The 21,589-nt window shown below is 40.7% G+C and overlaps 1 long non-coding RNA gene across 1 annotated transcript; it reads right to left on the reverse strand.

Annotated features, from left to right (window-relative positions):
- Positions 1–722: 722 nt before the first annotated feature.
- LOC132516801 (uncharacterized) lies at positions 723–19,825 on the reverse strand. Its single transcript, XR_009539466.1, has 3 exons — positions 19,705–19,825; positions 18,145–18,255; positions 723–858 (listed from the first exon to the last, which is right to left on the reverse strand). It is a non-coding gene; the product is annotated as an uncharacterized LOC132516801 (long non-coding RNA).
- Positions 19,826–21,589: the final 1,764 nt, after the last annotated feature.

Raw genomic sequence — 21,589 nt, forward strand, 5'->3', positions numbered from 1 at the left:
CTAACACACCATTGTAAAGCAATTATACTCCAATAAAGACATTAAAAAAAAAAAGCAGGGGGCAAGGGGCAGGGAGGGCAGTGGGTCTCCTAAAAATGGAAGGAGGCAGAAAGGGGAAAAGGAGATAGTACACGGGGAAGAAAATAAAAAAGTAGTGTTTGGCTCCCAGAAAATTTTAGAGACCTCAGATCATGGAATTTTCCCCTGAAGTCTTAAGTCAACCCTTCCCCCTTCCCACTCCCTCCACAACTCACACATACACCAACACCCTCCCTCCCGCACAGGGGCCTTTGCAGGTACTTCACATAAAAATGACCACTCTGGAGCACCAACCTCTCAGCCTCAGCTCCTGGAAAGAGGAACTCTGACATCCTGCTCAACAGGGACACAAAGAATCTAGAAAGTCCAGGGAATCACCTTTCTACATTTGGAAGGAAATCACCAGGTCCAGGCCACACTGGAGAGAAGGAGACTATAAGAGGGACACAAAGACCAGGAGGTGGGGATAATGGGGGGGGCATTGCAAAGGCTCCCTGCACACTGGGAGAGAAGAGCACCCATTCCAGGGGAACAATAGGCTTTAGGTCCAGGGGTTTGGGAGGGTGTGGGAGTGCCAGAGAACACTGGACATTGGTTACATGCAGAGGGACTGTAAGACTTTTTAAAATTTTATTTTAACATATGGAGAGTCAGGGTATGTCTCACAGACGGTGGTGTTTATATTCTATGAGATACTGAGGCTTCCATATTGTGCAGAGTTGTTTTAAGTCTCAATGTTGTGTCCCATTGGTCCGTCGGTCTATCCCTTATAAGGCATTTGTTTCACTGACTCTTCTGTGACAGTGGACTCGAGTGCATCTGTGAGAGGCAGAGACAAATGATGAGGATAATAAGGGAGAACTGGGGCTCATTTTAAACACAGCTGCATTTATGCCACACCCCTCAAAGGCCACAACGGTCTTGGTTTTAGGCTTGGAAAAGATGACGATGGTGCAGAGGCTCCGAGTTATAAGAGCAGGGGAATCTAGGGAGAAAAATAAGTTGAAGAAAGAAGAAAAGTGAGAGGGAAGGAAACTTTGGGTCAAAAGTCCTGTAGAATTGAGAGGGAAACCAAACTGCGATGCAGACGTAAAGTTTTGTCTGCTAGAGTCGCCCCCTCCGAAACCAACGGTCACCAAAATTCATTTGCAAAAGCTAAGCAAAACAAAACAAAAAAAACTGAAACAAAAAAGCCCAGACAGTTTAGATCTGGGTCCCTGCCAGAAGATCCACTCTGTCCACTTTCTATGTCGTGTTCGTTTTGCACCCCTGCAAGCAGGGCAATAGCGCTGACTGGGTAAGGGCTCCTGTCCTGCACCTCAGTTGAGGGACTCCATCTCAGCCCACCCTCCCAGTGCTGGGCCTGACGATTCCTGCTGACTGACTCAATTATTTGGGGAGGTTTGAGGGGAGGAGATGAACTGTGGGTGGTTTCAATAGTCCAGCCAGTTTCAACCTTTGTTAACCTCCAGGCTGGAAGTTTGGGGCCCCCTCAGGCTGGAAGAAAAGCAGTGGGGCCTTTGCCGCCCACTCACCATAGGGGGCAGCAGCACGCCTGGCTCTACCGTGACACTGTGGTTTAGGGGCAAACCTGGAACCTGCAGTGGCCTAAATCTGCACACTTGGTCTGAGACGATGGATCAACGTTACCGTTTTAAATTCAGCCACCAGGGGGCGGTGCTGCTGTCTTCAAAAAACATTTTGGTTCCCCCCCCCCGTTTTTTTGATATGTAATTGACATATCATATTGTGTATGTTTAAGGTGTACAGTGTGTTGATTTAATACACATATATTGTGAAAGAATGACTACTGTAGCATTAGTTAACACCTTCATCACCTCACATAATTATCATTTCTTTTTCTGATGAGAGTATTTATCTACTCTCTTCGCAACTTTAAAGTATACAATGCAGTATTGTTGACCACAGTTTCCATGCTGTACATTAGATCCCCCAGAACTTATTCATCTTCTAACTGGAGTTTGTGCCCTTTGAGATCTCTCCATTTCCCCTACATCCCAGCCCTGGCAACTATCATTCTACTCTCTGTTTCTACGAGTTCAGCTTTTTTAGACCCCACCTGTAAGTGAGACTATGGTATTTGCCTTTCTCTGTCTGACTTATTTCAGTTAGCATAATGCCCTCAAGGTCCATCCATGTTGTTGCAAATGGCAGGATTTCTTTCTTTATCATGGCTGAGTAGTATTCCATTTAGTATATATACCACATCTTCTTTAGCCATTCGTCTGTCGACTGACACTTAGGTTGTTTCCATGTCTTGGCTATTGTGAATAATACTGCAGTGAACATAGGAATGCAGATAACTCATCAAGATCTTGATTTCATTTTCTTTGGATATATACCCAGAAACGGGATGGATGGATCATATGATCATTCCATTTTTAATTTTTTGAGGAACCTCCATACTCTTTTCCATAATGGCTGCACCAATTTACATTCCCATCAACAGTGTACATCCACATTCTCACCAACACTTGTTACTTCTTGTCTTTTTGGTGATAGCCATTCTAACAAGCATGAAGTTTTATCCCATTTTGGGTTTGGTTTACATTTCCCTCATGATTAGTGATGTTGGTATCTTTTTTTGTACCTGTTGGCCATTTGTATGTCTTCTTTAGAAAAGAATGTCTATTCAGTTCCTCTGACAATTTCTTAGTGTTTTTTTTTTTTTTTTGCTATTGTGTTATGAATTCTTTATGTATTTGGATATTAGCCATTTATAAGCTGTATGATTTACAAATATTTTCTCACATTCTATAGGTTACCTTTCCATTTTGTTGTTTCCTTTGTTATACAGAAGCGTTTTATTTAATATAACCCCACATATTAATTTTTGCTTTTGTTGCTTGGGCTTTTGTGTCGTATCCAAAAAATCTTTGGCAAGGCCAACGTTAAGGAGATTTCCCCTATGTTTCCTCTAGAAATTTTAAGGTTTCAGGTTTTATGCTTAAGTCTTTAATCCATGTAAAGTTAATTTTTGAGAGTGGTATAAGATAAGGATCCAATTTCACTTTTCTTAGAGTGGTTATCTAGTTTTCCCAACACCATTTATTGAAGAGACTATCCTTTCCCCATTGAGTATTTTTGGCTCCCTTGTCACATACTTGTTGACTGTACATGCCTGAGTTTATTTCTGCGCTCTCAATTCTGTTCGGCTGGTCTACTTTTATGCCAGTACCATGCTGTTCTGATTGCTATATCTTTTGTAGTATAGTTTGAAATCCGGAGGTGTGATACCTCCAGCTTTGTTCTTCTTTCTCAGGATTGCTTTGATATTTGGGTCTTTTATGATTCCATACAAATTTTAGGATTATTTTTCTATTTCTGTGAAAAATGTCAATGAATTTTGTTAGGGGTTGCACTGAATCTATAGAAGGCTTTATATAGTGTGGACATTTTAACTATATTAATTCTTCTGATGCATGAACATGGGCTATTTTACATTTATTTGTGTCTTTTTCAATTTATTTCATCAGTATCTTATAATTTTCAGTGTACATATCTTTCACAGCCTTAGTTAAATTTATTCCTAAATATTTTATTGTTTTTGATGTTACAGTTAATGGGTTTGTTTCCTTTATTTCTTTTTTTTTCCTTCTTTCTTTTTCTTTTTCAGATAACCTGTTGTTAATATATAGAAACACAATTGATTTCTGTATGTTGATTTTTAATCCTGTGACTTTGCTGAATTTGTAGGTTAGTTCTATCAATTTTTTGGTGGAGTCTTTGGGATTATATAAAATCATACCAATATTACTTCTAGCATTCCTGGTGGATGTTTTTTGCTGTTGTTGTTTTGGTTTGTTTTGCCTGATTGTTGTGGCTATAGGACTTCCAGCACTATGTTTATAGGAGTGGTGAAAGTTGGCACCTTGTCTTGTTCCTAATCTTACAGGAAAAGCTTTCTACCTTTCACCATTAAGTATGGTATTAGCATGGCTTGTCATATATGACCTTTATTATGTTGATGTATGCTCCTTCTATACCAAACTTGTTGAAAGTTTTTATCACAAAAATATTTTGTATTTTGTCAAATTACTTTTATGAATCTATTAAATTATCTAACAATTTTTATCATTTCTTCTTTTAATGTGGTGTGTCATTTTTCTATTTGTGTATGTTGAACCATCCTTGTATCCCAGGGTTAAAACCTATGTGATCATAGTGTAGGATCCTTTTAATGTGCTGTTGAATTCAGTTTGCTAGAATTTTGTTGAGAATTTTTGCATTTGCATTCATCAGAAATATTGGCCTATAGTTTTCTTTTCTTACAGTGTCCGTATCTGGCTTGGGTATCAGGGTAAAACTGACCTCATAAAATGAGTTCGAGAGTGTTTCCTTCTCTTCAATTTTTTTGGAAGAGTTATGAAGGATTTGTGTTAATTATTCTTTAAGTATTTGGTAAAACTCACCAGTAAAACCATCTGGCCCTATGCTTTTCTTTTGGGGCAGGTTTTTGATTACTGATTTAATCTTCTTACTAATTATTGATCTGTTCAGATTTTCTATTTTTTCATGATTCATTCTTGGTAGGTTGTATGTTTCTAGGAATTTTCTATTTCTTCTAGGATATCCAGTTTTTTGGTGTTCATAGTAATTTCTTATGATCATTTGTATTTCTGTGGTATCAATTGTAATGTCTCCTCTTCCATTTCTGATGTTTCTTATTTTATTCTTCTGTCACTTTTTTCTTAGTCTGATTAAAAGTCTGTCAATTTTGTTTATCTCTTCAAAAAAACAGCTCCTATTTCCCTTGATCTTTTCTATTGTTTTTGTGGTCTCTCTTTCATTCTTTCTGCTCTGTTCTTTATTTCCTTTCTTTGCTAACTTTGGGCTTAGTTTCTTCTTTTTTTTCTAGTTCCTTAAGCTTTAAAGTTAGATTGCTCATTTGAGATTTTTTTTCTTAATATAGGCATTTATCACTATAAACTTTCCTCTTAGAACTGCTTTTGCTGTATCCCATATATTTTGGTATATTGTGTTTCCATTTTGGTTTGTTTCAAGATATTTTTTATTTCTCCTTTGACACTTTTTTTTTCGTGTTACGCGGGCCTCTCACTGCTGTGGACTCTCCTGTTGCAGAGTACAGGCTCCGGATGCTCAGGTCCAGCGGCCATGGCTCACGGGCCCAGCAGCTCCACGGCAGGTGGGACCCTCCCGGACCGGGGCATGAACCCGCTTCCCCTGCATCGGCAGGCAGACTCCCAACCACTGCGCCACCAGGGAAGCCGACACATTTTTTGTTCAGGAGTGTGTTGCTTAGTTTCCACATATTTTTAATTGGTCATTTGTCATCCTGTTATTGATATCTAGTTTTATACCACTGTGGTCAGGAGATACTTGGTATGATGTCAGTCTTCTTCAATTTGTTAACACTTGTGCTGTGACCTATGATGTGGTCTGTCCTGGAGAATGTCCCAGATAGAAGGATGTGTTGGATGGAGTGTTCTGTATATGTCCATTAGCTTCATTCAGTATAAAGTATAGTTCAAGTCTACTGTTTCTTTGCTGATTTTCTCTCTGGAGGATCTCTCCATTGTTGAAAGTGAAGTATTGAAGACTTCTACTATTACTGAATTGTTGTCCATTTCTCCTTTCAGATCTGTTAGTATTTGAATAACATGTTTAGGTGGGTATATGTTGATTATTATATCTTCTTCATTAATTGACTTCTTTATGATTACATAACGGCCCTCTTTGTCTCTTGTTATCATTTATGGCTTAACGTCTATTTTCTTTGATACAAGTATAGCTAGCCTTGCTCTCTTTTGGTTTCCACTTGTTTCAAATATCTTTTTCCATCCTTCACTCTGAGCTTATGTGTGTTATTTTATCTGAAGTGAGTCTCTTGTAGGCAGCAATAGTTGGTTCTTGTTTTTTTAATCTATCCAGCCACTCTATGCCTTTTTTTTTTTTTTTTTTTTTTTTGCGGTACGTGGGCCTCTCACTGTTGTGGCCTCTCCCGTTGTGGAGCACAGCCTCCGGACGCGCAGGCTCAGCGGCCATGGCTCACGGGCCCAGCTGCTCTGCGGCATGTGGGATCCTCCTGGACCGGGGCACGAACCCGTGTCCCCTGCATCGGCAGGCGGACTCTCAACCACTGCACCACCAGGGAAGCCCCCACTCTATGCCTTTTGATTGGAGAATTTAATCTGTTTCCAAATAGAGAATTATTAATAGGTAAGAACTTGCTAATGCAATCTTATTAATTGTTTTATGGCTATTTTATAGTTCCCTTGTTCCTTTCTTCCTCTCTTGCTGCCTTGCTTTGTGAATTGGTGATTTTCTGTAGTGGTATGCATTGATTCACTTCTCTTTATCTTTTGAGAATCTACTGTAGGTTTTTGCTTTGTGATTAACAGACGGCTTATATAAAACATTTTATAGATAGAACAGTATTTTATGCTGATAATCACATAACTGATTGCATACAAAAACTACCCTTTTACTACATCTTTTTGATGTCACAATTTACCTCTTTTTATACTATGTATTCATACAAATTATTGTAGCTATAGTTATTTTTAACACTCTTATCCTTTAACATTTATACTAGAGTTAAGTGGTTAACATACCACCATATTACAGTGTTAGAGTATTTGACTATATACTTACCTTTCCCAGTGTGTTGTATGCTTTCATGTTTTCATGTTACTCCTTGACTTTCCATGTTCCTTGAAGTTTTGCATCATTGTCTTCTCATTTGAAATAGCACTCACCTCCTTCAGGCTTTACTAACTGCCTTTGGGAGAGAAATGTCTTCTATCAGTCCTTCTAGGGATTCTGAGGCTATCTCAGACTGGCTATAGGTACACCTCCTCCACTCTTCTTGCTCTGTCTTGTGGCAGAATTCTTAGCTTGTATGCCTTCTCTGGATTCTGCAATGAACCTGGCCTAGGGATGACTGCCTCTCTTTTGTTTTCCCAAAGGTGGCGCTCAGTCTCAAGTTTGGGCACACTCTGGCTTGCAGAGTTGGGCAGGTTTTATGCACATGCTCACTAGCCATCTACCAAAGCTCACTCCTGCTACCGCAGTGGGAGAGGGCCTCTTTGTCAGCATCTTGCAGAGCTGGGGAAGCAGTGTATCTTATTTTAATATAAGGAAGATCATAGACCAAGAAAACCTCTCTTGGCCTTACTGTGCTGCTTTGGGGGAGGGGTGATGCAAGTAAAGTCAAGCTGTTTTCTTACACCCTTTGATGCATCTAAACTCATGTGTGTGTGTGTGTGTGTGTGTGTGTGTGTGTGTGTGTGTGTGTGTGTATTTTTCCCTCCAGTGATATGCTAGAACTTCTCTGGAAACCTGGACTTCCACAAAAGGGTCTTGTCATCCATTGGTGATTTTCTAAAACGGTGCTTTCCAGGGGCTCCTGGGCCACAACCAAGGGAAGCTGGAGATAGATCACGGACCACCGTAGTGTCCATAGGCAGGATCAAGGTCTAAATACATATTACCTGGTGCACAGGTGGGCAAGACTTCTCCTGGGTCCCTTGGCATATGGTACGAGATCCCACAGCTCCCACAAAGGCACCTCTGTCCGTGAACAGATGGCAAATTAATGTTGTTGACGGGGAAGACAAAAACAAGGGACATCGTATTCCACCACGATGCTGATGCCACTTTTCTGAAAACTCCTTTTGTACCACTCTTCCTAAAAATATCTGCTGGGAGAGGTGAAAAGAAAGAATAGAAGGCAAACCTTTGTAAAGTTGAGCGGAAGAAAAATCAAGAACTAGGGATGACTTGTGCAGGTATGGCCACTGCTGACCCTTTTAGCCAAAGGTGCTCTAAAGGAAGGGATGAAGATTATATTAAAATAAGACACAATCCAGGAAGAGCAGGAAATGGAATTCTAATACATTTATCCCTTTTCATTTTATTTTTTACATTATAAAGATTAATTTTAAATTATTTATTAAGCAACTACTATATGTAAGACACTGTTCTGGGCACTTCAGATACATAAGGAAACAAAAAAAATGTATCTGTCTTCATGGAGCTTACATTTAATAATAGCACATGCTTGGTGTAAAACATTTAGAAAATACTGAACTTTGTAAGGAAGAAAAGAAAAACAGACTATTACTCCACCAACAAAAGATGGTGAGTTTTTAGAGAATGTACTTGAGGACACGGGGAGGGGGAAGGGTAAGCTGGGACAAAGTGAGAGAGTGGCATGGACATATACACACTGCCAAATGTAAAATAGATAGCTAGTGGGAAGCAGCCGCATAGCACAGGGAGATCAGCTCGCTGCTTTGTGACCACCTAGAGGGGTGGGATAGGGAGGGTGGGAGGCAGGGAGATGCAAGAGGGAAGAGATATGGGGATATATGTATATGTAGAGATGATTCACTTTGTTGTAAAGCAGAAACTAACACACCATTGTAAAGCAATTATACTCCAATAAAGATGTTAAAAAAAAATTCCAGAGAGTTAGGAGACTAGAAAATGGAATTATCTAGCACAATTATCCTCCACAGAAGATGAGTTGATAAGTTTCTGGAAAAACACATTATTTAGTGATATGGACATAATCAGCAAAATAATTAAAATTTAAAAAATTTTAAATTTAAATGTTTCAGTCTGGGAATGGGATAAGAGTGTGGAAAAATTAAAATTGAAAGGACATTTTTAAAAATTCATTTATTTTTATTAAAAAAAAAGTGAGTTTTAACTTTTTTTTTTGCAATACGCGGGCCTCTCACTGTTGCGGCCTCTCCCGTTGCGGAGCACAGGCTCCGCGGCCATGGCTCACGGGCCTAGCTGCTCCGCAGCATGTGAGATCTTCCCGGACCAGGGCACGAACCCGTGTCCCCTGCATTGGCAGGTGGACTCTCAACCACCTGCGCCACCAGGGAAGCCCCTATTTTTTGTTTTTTTAATGAACCTCCATACTGTTCTCCATAGGGGCTCTGCCAATTTACATTCACCAACAGTGTAGGAGGGTTCCTTTTTCTCCACACCCTCTCCAGCATTTATTGTTTGTAGACTTTTTGATGATGGCCATTCTGACCAGTGTGAGGTGAGTGATGTTGAGCATCTTTTCATGTGTTTGTTGGCAATCTGTATGTCTTCTTTGGAGAAATGTTTATTTAGATCTTCTGCCCATATGTTTTTTTAGAAATTTATTTATTTTTTATTTATTTACTTTTGGCTGCATTGAGTCTTCGTTGCTGCACACAGGCTTTCTCTAGTTGTGGTGAGTGGGGGCTACTCTTTGTTGCGGTGTCTGTGCTTCTCATTGTGGTGGCTTCTCTTGTTGTGGACCACGGGCTCTAGGCATGCGGGCTTCAGTAGTTGTGGCACGAGGGCTCAGTAGTTGTGGCTTGTGGGCTCTAGAGGGCAAGCTCAGTAGTTGTAGCATACAGGCTTAGTTGTTCCTCGGCATGTGGGATCTTCCCAGACCAGGGATCGAACCCATGTCCCCTACAGTGGCAGGCGGATTCTTAACAACTGTGCCACCAGGGAGGTCCCAAGGTCTTCTGCCCATTTTTTTTTTTTTTTTTTTTTTTTTGCGGTACGCGGGCCTCTCACTGTTGTGGCCTCTCGTGTTGCAGAGCACAGGCTCCGGACGCGCAGGCTCAGCGGCCATGGCTCACGGGCCTAGCCGCTCCGTGGCATCTTCCCGGACCGGGGCACAAACCCATGTCCCCTGCATCGGCAGGCGGACTCTCAACCACTGTGCCACCAGGGAAGCCCTTTTCTGCCCATTTTTTGATTGGGCTGTTCGTTTTTTTGATATTGAGCTGTAATATACTGTTTGTATATTTGGGGGATTAATCCCTTGTTGGTTGCTTCATTTGCAAATATTTTCTCCCATTCTGAGGGTTGTCTTTTCGTCTTATGGTTTCCTTTGCTGTGCAAAAGCTTTTAAGTTTAATTAGGTCCCATTTGCTTATTTTTGTTTTTATTTGCTTTAGGAGGTGGATCAAAAAAGATCTTGATGTGATTTATGTCGAAGTCTGTTCTGCCTATGTTTTCCTCTAAGAGTTTCATAGTATCCAGCCTTACATTTAGGTTTTTAATCCATTTTGAGTTTATTTTTGTATATGGTGTTAGGGAATATTCTAATTTCATTTGTTTACATGTAGCTGTCCAGTTTTCCCAGCACCACTTATTGAAGAGACTGTATTTTCTCCATTGTATATTCTTGCCTCCTTTGCCACCCACAGGTGTGTGGGTTTATATCTGGACTTTTTATCCTGTTCCATTGATCTATATTTCTGGTTTTGTGCCGGTACCATATTATTTTGATTACTATAGCTTTGTAGTATTGTCTGAAGTCAGGGAGCCTGATGCCTCCAGCTCCGTTTTTCTTTCTCAAGATTGCTTTGGCTATTCATGGTCTTTTGTGTTTCCATACAAATTACTCAGCCATAAAAAAGAATAAAATAATGCCATTTGCAGCAACATGGATGGGCCTAAAGATTGTCATACTGAGTGAAGTAAGTCAGACACAGAAAGACAAATATCATATGATATTGCTTATATGTGGAATCTAAAAAGAGGGTACAAATGAACTTATCTACAAAACAGAAATAGAGTTACAGACGTAGAAAACAAACTTATGGCTACCAGGGGGTGTGGGGGAGGGACAAATTGGGAGATTGGAATTGACATATACACACTACTATATATAAAATAGATAACTAATAAGGACCTACTGTATAGCACAGAGAACTCTACTCAATACTCTGTAATGGCCTATATGGGAAAAGAATCTAAAGAAGAGTGGATATATGTATATGTATAATTGATTCACTTTGCTATACACCTGAAACTAACACAACATTGTAAGTCAAGTATACTCCAGTAAAAATTTAAATAAAAACCATTATAAGACCCAGAAAAATAAAATAAAATAAATTAAGAATAAATAAAAACAAATTTCAACAAACATTTGTTGAATGTCTGCTATGAACCAGCAACTGTGCTAGGCTCCTGGTACAAAGATGAATAAGACCAGGGTCAATGCAAGAGTTGGAGCCAGAGGAGGCAGGAGGCCCATTTGAATTAAGATGTCATATACTTGAAAGGCCTCAGAAACAGAGCTACAGTGACAGGAATGCAAGGTGGTAATTTTACAACTTTAACTTTTTGTCCCTGTTTGGCACTATTAAGTATCTTCTTTTTAAAAATCCTGTCATTTTTTTTGGAAAAGCATAACTATATTATATTATACTTTAATTTGTGAAAAAGCAGAAATTTATTAAATCAGAATTTTTAAACAGGCTACAATTTTTGGAAAATTGTTTCAGGATTTCTCAGTGTTTTAATATGTGAGGAACTTCCAAAAATGAGAGAGACCCCTGAGAGACCACAAACAAGACATAGTCTCAACTCTCAAGAAACTTGCAATCTAAGGGGAGAGAGACACACATTAACAGGCCATTTCAGTTTTGTGTGAACCCGATGCTTTCTTAAGCCCTATGCGAGAATCTTTCAAGACAAACCAGTATCAACAATAATAACAACGGTTTGGCCAGAAACAGATACTAAATTGAAGTACTTAGTGGTGAGGGGGGAAATGCTAAATTATTTCACTCCATTTATTCTTCAATTTTCAACTAATTCCATGTCCCATTCTGCTATTCCTATCATTTCATTTCAATAAAGGTTCAAAATGTATTGAACAAGTTACTTTGCCTCTTTTCATCTAGTTAATGTCATCTTATGAAGTGAGATTATGAGTTATCTATTTCAAGGGAAGACAAATTATTTGGTTGGAAGTCTATCCAAATTAAGAGTCTGCACTAAGACCATCCCAGGTCTCCTCCCCACTACAGGTTATAAACAGACTGTTCATACAGCACAATCCTCAATGTCTTCCTTTATACCCACTATAATGTTATTTTTCTTTTTTGACTGACATCAACTGCAGGACTCTGTTTGCCTGATCCTCAGAGGAAAAAACAAAACAAAACAGGAGTTTAAAAGATTCAGAAGAAACAAGTGAACATATAAGAAGGTGCTACCTTCGTCAATAAAAATAATGTTCTGGGCTCTAAAGCTTACACAAAAGGGAGTACCTCCTGGTGGTGAGAGAGGGATCCTCACACTAAACCCATGTGCCCTCACTCTATCTCAGTGGTTTTCCTTAGACCTGAAAAACTCTTATTTATTACTATCACCTCAGGCTAGCCAGGGCATGGCACTACTTCCCCTTTAACTCTGTCTGGCCCAAGTAAGTACAAAATATTGATTACCAGCATAGACAATTATGGAATATTATAACATTCCAGAAACAGACAATGAGAAAAAATCCAAACAATATTGACAAAGAAGAGGCTTTGATGTGGGTTAAGGACCTATGCCCTAGGATTAAAGGAGAACAAGAAGTAGATTGTTCCTCAAAGGGCAAGAAGTTAATCTTTGAATCACCTCTATTTCTGACATTGGATAAGGTTATCCCAGTTACCAATGTCCCTAGCTGCCTGCCAAAAGCAAAAATAAATATTCTGTGGAGGCACGCCATGAATCACAACTAGACAGCCTGTGCAGCGCAACTACTGAGCCCGCACACTCTGGAGCTCGCATGCCACAATTAGAGAGCCCGCGCGCCACCCAAGAGCCCACATGTCGCAACAAAAGATCCCTTGTGCTGTAACTAAGACCTGACAGCCAAATAAATAAATAGATTTTTAAAAAAATCCTTTATGGAGGAAGATAAAGTCATCCTAGGCCTCAAATTATTTATAAAAATTTTCACATATAATGTCCAGAATTCAATAAAAAAAATTAAGAAATAAGGAGACAAAACAACATGATAAAAAAATCGAGAAGCAACAAAGAAACACAGAGTCTCCAGATAATGAGACATAGACTGTAAAATAACCACTGTTAATGTGCACAAGAAAATTAAAGACAAGATTGAGAAACTTAGAGAATTTGAAATGATAACAAAAAGGTAAAAATAACTAAAATATATAGCAGTCAAATTAAGAACTCAATAAATTAACAGATTAGACACACTTGAGGAGAGAATCGGTGAGCTTCAAGATCAGAAGAAAATGTCCATGTGAAAGCAAGGAGAAAAGGCAAGAGATGGCAAAGACATAGAGAATGCAAGTAGAAAGTCTAATACACAGGTATTTGGAATCTCAAAAGCAGATAGCAAATGGAACAGAAGGAATATGAAAAATATTATGCCACATCCCTCTGACATTCTGGTTTCTGATGAGAAACCTACAGTCATTTGAATTGTATTTCCCCTATAGATAAGTTTTAATTTTATTTATTTATTTATTTTTTCTGGCTGCTTTCAAGAATTTGTCTTCGGCTTCCCTGGTGGCGCAGTGGTTGAGAGTCCGCCTGCTGATGCGGGGGACACGGGTTCGTGCCCCGGTCCGGGAAGATCCCACATGCCGCGGAGCGGCTAGGCCCGTGAGCCACGGCCGCTGAGCCTGCGAGTCCGGAGCCTGTGCTCCGCAACGGGAGAGGCCACAACAGTGAGAGGCCCGTGTACCACAAAAAAAAAAATAAAAAATAAAAAGAATTTGTCTTTAGGCTTCATAAGTTTAATTATGATGTGTCTTGATTTTGATTTCTTGTGACTTATCCTGTTTGGAGTTTGCTCATCATCTTGAATCCATAGGTTTAATCTCTTATCAAATTTGGGAAGTTTTCAGCCATTATTACTTCAAATACTTTTTCAGCCTCACTCTTTCTCCTTTCCTTTTGGGTCTCTGATGACATGAATGTTAAATCTTTTGTTATAGTCTCATAGATTCCTGAGGCTCTGTTCTCTTTCTCTCTCTCTCTCTCTCTCTTTTTTAAGTCTATTTTTCTCTCTGTTCTTCAAATTGAGTTTTTTTTTTCAGAATAATACTTTATTTAACCATCTGAAAATATGTTCTTTTGGTTTTAAGTCTTGCAAAATGAGTGGTAACTCAAAGATCTGTTCACTATTCTCTGAGTATGTGTGGTTATATGCCTGTGGGTGGACAAATGTCTATGTCTACAGATGCTTTTGCTTTTTATAGTCATTTTAGCCCCACTTCATTAGTATATAAAGTCTTATTATTCTAACAATGCTAAAACCTGAGTTAAATATTCCAAGTCTAACAGTCTCTTCTCCCAATACTGCCTCCCTCCCTCCCCTAAGTCTGCTCCTCAGCTTCCATTAATGCTAGGTCTTTTGATTCTTCCATCTTCCAGTTCTCTGATTCTTCCCTCTGTACCCTTCATTCTTCTGCTGAACCCATCCACAGAGCTTTTTATTTCAGTTACTGAATTTTTAGTTCTCAAATTTCCATTCAGCCCTTCTTTATATCTTCTATCACTTTGCTGAGGCTTTGTATTCTTTTTCATTTGTTTCAAGCATGTTCATAATTGCTCCTTGAAGCATTTTTATCATGGATAATAACTGTCTACTCATTCTCACGTCTCTGTCATCTTTTTGGCATCTATTGATTGAAAATAGTTTGAGATCTTTTGGTTCTTGCTTGGTAGGATAAGTGATTTTTTTTCCCCCTTAGGATGAATGACTTTTTAAGTTGAAACTTGGATATTTCACATGTTATGAGACTCTGGATTTTATTTAAACCCTCTGTTTTGACTGGTTTTTATGACACTGCTCCTGAAGAGGAAAGAAGCATCTTATTACTGCCTGATGGAGGAAGAACTCCAGCTTCCCCACTTGGCCTCCACTGACACCCAAGGAAGAGGTTGATCCTTGTCATTACTGGGCAGGAGCGGATGTTCTGGCTTCCCACATGGTCTTCACTGACACTGCAGTGGAATTGGCCTCTTACTGCTGAATAATGGTGAGAGTCCTGATGCTCCACTAGGCCTCCTGTAACATCACCCCAGGAGGAGAGAGAGGGGAACCTTGTTACTGCTGGGTCTGGATTAAAATCTGGGTTCCTACTTGGCCTTCTGTGACACCATCCCAGGAGAGGAGGGGAATTGGGATGCGTCACTACAACCTGGAGAAGGCAAACGTTTAGGCTCCTCACTCAGCTTTGCTGCCATGGGTAGCGGTAGGACCACATTCTTCTCTGTGGTGTTAGGCCTCAGTAGAGCAGTTTCTGTCTAAAAGTTTTATGTCTTGTGAGGCTGCCCCTTTCTTGGTCCTTTGACTAGAGAGAGCAGGCTATTGTAGGGTTGTTGTTGTTTTTTCGTGTGTTCATTGGCACCTCTGACTTGCTGGCTTCTTTGCCTACGAATCTGGGATACATAAGCCAAAAGAAAACTCAAGGAAGTTACCACTGTGTTGTTCCTTGGGTTCTGAGGTCCCTAGTCAGTCTTCTTTCTTCTATCTTTCAGAGTCTTCTTTTGTTTTTTACATAAAGTGTCAGGTTTTTAGTTGCGCTTAGTGAGTGAAATAGTGAAAAGTACATCTACTCTATCTTCCTGGCAGTAGAGGTCTTGCATTCATTTTGTTTCTAAAAACATTGTATGAGAATATTATTTATCTTGATTTCTGAGTTTTGACCCCCTTTTAAATTTGGCAACTCAGGCAAGTGTCTCCCTCACCTTACCCTAGTTCCAGTCCTATTTAGAAGTCATCTTAGAAGCCAAAAAAAAAGAAAAAAAGATCCAAAATAAGGCAAGAAATGAGAGAGAAATAACACAGAACAGTAAGGCAAACAGAAAACAAATGTTAACAAAATAGATTTAATCCCAAATATATTAGAATTACAATAAAATTAATGGGGGGGCACATGAACATTGAGAAGTTAAGGAAAACAGGAATATCCAGAGAGACCAAGGAGAGTTCAGTGAGTTTCATGCTTGCAATAAAAATTTAACAATAAAAGCACAGTGCATGGATCCTAAAGGACCCTTTGACAATATCAGCATTCATGAGTTTCTCCAACTTCCAGGAGAATGGTAACCACTTCCACACCTGGGTGTTATTACATTTCATATTGTTGTTATGCCAAGATGGGACCAGAGCTGAACTTGAACACTCAAGATTTAGCAGCCACTTCGGGCAACAATGCTGAAAAGAAACTTCTAGGTCTGGTGTGTCATCCCCTGCTTAACTTGCTGTCTTCTGTGATTTTTGCTATCCGGCTGCTGTCCTGCCTTCCTCAGCTCCACAGTAATGATTGAGTACTCTCCTAATTTGGAGTTTCCAAGCCAACATTAAAGTTTGACTAGTATAAGAATAAAGGTCACCATCTACAAGTTGGGAAGCAACTAAGTAACCGTCCTCAAGCACATACTGACATCCTGGTTCCAGCATGTTGCCTGAAGGAAGAAAAGGAGGAAATAACCCTAATGATTTGATCAGTTTCTTATTTGTGGCATATGTAAAATATTATGTGCCGCTCTGAAAAATCTGGGCTTGTTATGATCCTTTCATCAGCTTGCTGTATCTGTGGGCTCACTGGGGACATCCTGGATTTTTAGTTCCTTTGGGCAACCACAAGAAGATTTTTTTCTTTTTCTTTCCTTTTTTTTTTTTTTTTTTTTGCCATGCCACACAGCTTGTGGGATCTTAGTTCCCCGATCAGGGATTGAACCCAGGCCCCAGCGGTGAAAGCACTGAGTCCTAACCACTGGACCGCCAGGGAATTCCCAAATATTTCGTTTTTTAACCCATAAATAACTTTTTAAAAATTTTAGCAGATAGCAAACAGAATATAAACCTTATACTGGGGCATAACAATGAAGACCATGTAATGAAAGCTTACTACGTACCAGGTACTAATGTAGGTGCTCCCCATGTATTATCTCATTTGCTTCCCCTAACAACACTATTTTAAAGATGATGAAATGGAAGGTAAATGAAATTAAACCATTTGCCCAAAGTTACCCCACTATTAAGTTGAACTAAGACTTCAGCCCAGGCTATCTTTCAAACCAAACTCTTAACCACAAGGCTATCTCCTTCCCAATGTTGCCTTAAAACATATACAGGATGGGGCTTCCCTGGTGGCGCAGTGGTTGGGAGTCCGCCTGCCGATGCAGGGGACACGGGTTCCTGTCCCGGTCCGGGAGGATCCCACATGCCGTGGAGCGGCTGGGCCTGTGAGCCATGGCCACTGAGCCTGCGCATCCGGAGCCTGTGCTCCGCAACGGGAGAGGCCACAACAGTGAGAGGCCCGTGTACCGCAAAAAAAAAAAAACAAAAACACAAAAACAACAACAACAAAAAAAAACATATACAGGAATATGGAAGCCAGAAGTACCCTTTGTTTGTCAACTCTCCTCAAGTTTGAAGAATCCATTTTAACTCCAGAGAACATCTATAAACCTGGTTATTATTAACTGACACCAAATCTGCACCACAGAGAACTGTGTTTTCACACTAACTTCATTCTTATGTCCTCATCCTTATTATTCTTCTAGGTACCTGATTACTAAATGCTTCTGGAGGAAATCACGATGTCTAACAGACTGCTATCACAGAAATTCGAGGTCACCAACTTCTACCAGATCCTGTTGATGCTACTGTGATATTATTATGTTCAAGATCCATTTGAACCCTTTCCATTCTGTGGTAGGCAGCTTCTAAGATTTCTCCCAAAGATCATGCTAAAGATCATGCTAGGACAAGCATACTGCACTTTTAAAAAATTTATTTATTTTTATTTATTTATTTTTGGCTGCGTTGGGTCTTTGTGGCAGTGCGCGGGCTTCTCACTGTGTTGACTTCTCTTGTTGCGGAGCACAGGCTCTAGGCGTGCGGGCTTCAGTAGCTGTGGCATGCGGGCTCAGTAGTTGTGGCTCATGGGCTCTAGAGCGCAGGCTCAGTAGTTGTGACTCACGGGCTTAGCTGCTCCGTGGCATGTGGGATCTTCCCAGACCAGGGCTTGAACCCATGTCCCTTGCATTGGCAGGCGGATTCTTAACCACTGTGCCACCAGGGAAGCCCTGCACTTTGTTTTATTGCACTTCGTAGATACTGTGTTTTTCAAATAACTTGAGGGTTTGTGGCAACCCTGTGTTGTCAGATGATGGTTAGTATTTTTAAAGCAATAAAGTTATTTTAAAATTAAGGTATGTACATTGTTTTCTTAGACATAATGCTATTGCACACTTAGTAGACTACAGTATAGTGTAAACATAACTTTTGTTTGCATTGGGAAAGCAAAAAATTCATGTGACTCACTTTACTGTGATATTCACTTAATTGTGGTAGTCTAGAACTGAATCTGCAATATCTCCGAGGTGTGCCTGTAGTTCCATCACTGTATGATTACTTTCCTTTGACTGTGGGCTGCACCTGGTGACTTGCTTCTAACAAATAGGATACAGAAAAGTGATGGAATGTCAATTCTGAGATTAGGTTACAAAAAGACTTTGGCTTCAGGCTTCCCTGGTGGCACAGTGGTTAAGAATCCACCTGCCAATGCAGGGGACGTGGGTTCGAGCCTTGGTCCGGGAAGATCCCACATGCCACAGAGCAACTAAGCCTGTGCACCACAACTACTGAGCCTGCACTCTAGAGCCCGCAAGCCACAACTACTGAGCCCGCGTGCCACAACTACTGAAGCCTGCGTGCCTAGAGCCTGTGCTCCACAAACAGAAAAGCCACTGCAATGAAAAGCCTGCACAGCACCATGAAGAGTAGCCCCTGCTCGGCACTACTAGAGAAAGCCCGCCTGCAGCAATGAAGACCTAATGCAGCCAAAAATAAATAAATAAATATTTTTTTTAATCTATTAAAAAAAAAAGACTTTGGCTTCTGTCTTGCTTGTTCTCTCTTGCTCTGATGGAATCTAGCTGTCAGTCCCTATTGTGAGACCCAAATGGAGGGAGGTGGTATAAAGAAAATTGAAGTCCTCTGTCTAATAGCCCAGGGGAAACTGACCTCTGTCAACAACCACTTAAGAGAACCTGGAAGCAGATTCTGCCCTAGCCAAGCGTTGAGATGAGAGCAGCCCCAGCAAACATCTTGATTAGAAACTTGTGAGAGACCCTGAAAATCCAGCTAAGTGATATCCTCAGACCCACAGAAATTGTGAAATAACAATATTGTTTTAAGCCACTACATTTTGGGGCAATTTGTTACACAGCCTTAAATAACTAATACATCTCCCAATCTCAAACTTTTCCTCCCCAACACACACACACACACACACACACACACACACACACACACACACACACACCCCTTTCTTCTCCTAATCTTGGCTTTTAGCAGATGACCTGGCCACCTATTTCATAGAGAAAATAGAGGTTTTCAGTTAGACGGGAATTTTCTCAACCTCCTGGAAGCAAATCTACACTCCTAAGAACACCAAATCTATTAATCCTTCCAGTGTTAACAGATGTTCTTCTTCTTATCTAAAGCTGATTCATTCACCTATCCTCTCAACTTCATCTTCTTCAGTCTCTTCCTCTCTTGCACAATTATCCCCTTTTCCTCCTGTATTTTTATCATCTTCCACTGCTGGATTCTTCTCTATCAGCATTTAAGTTGTTTAAGTCTCTCCCATACCAAAACACAAAAACTAAAACTGGCTTGACCTATCACCCTCTACAAGTACTCCTTTCTTTCCTCCCTTATTTTTTAATGAGAGTTCTGTCATTGTCAACTCAACTTATTTTCCTAATTATTCCTTAACCTACTTATTTATTCCTAGACTCCCCCACCCCCCATGGAACATTCCTAATCCTTATTTAACTTGAGCACTTTGGAGCATTTCGCACTGCTGATCATACCCTGTCTTTTGAAACATTGACCTCCTTGAAGTCATACTCCTCTGGTTTTCCTCCTTTCTCCAGCTGCCATACTGTCCTTTCAGGTTCTTTTTTTCCTACTAAACCCATAAACGTTGATACTTCTCAGGGATAAAGTTCTACACCTTCTTCCATTCTGACCCTGTAAGGCCAAGAGAGTCCAAATTCAAATGCTTTCAGAAAAAGGCAAGTAAAAATGAATGATATGTACTGGGTCTAAGACACTAAAAAGTGATGGGGGCTATGGTGAACTAGATAGTTCAAATCCCATTTAGAGACGGCAATCTCTATTTGGCTTAATCCAATTGTTATTTTATAGGCAAGTAGCCGTATAGACTGGAATTTCCAAAATGCCTATTTCTAGGTGCAATTTCTTAGTCTTAAAAACACTCTGTGAATAATAATGGTAATATTAAACCACCAGCAGTCCAATTTAACCTACAAGCTGCTAGTCTCTCATCCCTGCAGATTCTCCTAAAACAATCTCATCTATTTCCATGGCTTCAATATCCACTTTATGCTAAATTTTTCCAAATCTCTAAGGTTGACTCTCTCCTCCATGCTCTATACAGATCCATATATAGTTGCCTTTTTTTTTTTTGACTGCACCACACGGTTTGTAGGATCTTAGTTCCCTGGACCAGGGACTGAACCCCTGCAGCGGAAGCGCAGAGTCCTAACCACTGGACCACCAGGCAATTCCCTCTATCAGTTTTCTAATCCCATTCGCCACCATAGTTTCATCTAGATTACTAACAGCCTCCCAACTGGTCTCTACTTCTATTTTGTCCCATTTAATCTATTATCCGTAGAATTCTCTTTAAAAAGTAAAATTTACTATGTCACTATCCTGTTCAACCTCCAAGACTTTCCTTTGTGATAAGAAAATCTAACATCTTTAACACTGTTTCCAAGGCCCCTGTGGGTCTGCCCAGCAACATTCCTTCAGTTCTCGGAATTCTATAATCTTGGTGTCTCTGCAGGTTCTTGGCTAAGAACACTCAGACTTCATATTGCTTCTTATAGGTCACTAGTTTTCCTTGACCTCCAGATTGTCCTGTTCTTCACATCTCATAACACTCAGCAGTCAGCACCGAGTCAATTCACTGTTCAGAATGTCTATTTACTCCATCATACTAAGATTGGGAAGGCAGAAACCACATAGGCCTTGTTCACCATCGGAATTCCCAGTCCCTTAAACAGCGCCTAGCACAACGCTGGCTCTCAATAAATGTCGGTTGAAAAAATGATTACATTTACTCTTGCAGACAGCTATTTAAATCCTTCCCTAATCCCTAATCCTGGGATTCCGGGAAGATGGTGGAAGAGTAAGACGCGGAGATCACCTTCCTCCCCACAGATAGACCAGAAATACATCTACACGTGGAACAACTCCTACAGAACACCTACTGAACGCTGGCAGAAGACCTCAGACCTCCCAAAAGGCAAGAATCCCCCCCCCCCCGCCACCACGTACCTGGGTAGGGCAAAAGAAAAAAGAATAAACAGAGACAAAAGGATAGGGACGGGACCTGCACCAGTGGGAGGGAGCTGTGAAGGAGGAAAGGTTTCCACACACTAGGAAGCCCCTTCGCGGGCGGAGACTGTGGGTGGCAGAGGGGGGAGATTCGAAGCCGCGGAGGAGAGCACGGCAACGGGTGCGGAGGGCAAAGTGGAGAGATTCCCGCACAGAGGATCGGTGCCGACCAGCACTCACCAGCCCGAGAGGCTTGTCTGCTCGCCCGCTGGGGTGGGCGGGGCTGGGTGTTGAGGCTCGGGCTTCGGCTGCCGGGAGAGGACTGGGGTTGGCGGAGTGAACACAGCCTGCAGGGGGTTAGTGCGCCACGGCTAGCCAGGAGGGAGTCCGGGGAAAAGTCTGGACCTGCCG

The sequence above is a fragment of the Lagenorhynchus albirostris genome, chromosome 3, assembly GCF_949774975.1.
Source record: "Lagenorhynchus albirostris chromosome 3, mLagAlb1.1, whole genome shotgun sequence".
Classification (NCBI taxonomy): Eukaryota; Metazoa; Chordata; class Mammalia; order Artiodactyla; family Delphinidae; genus Lagenorhynchus; species Lagenorhynchus albirostris.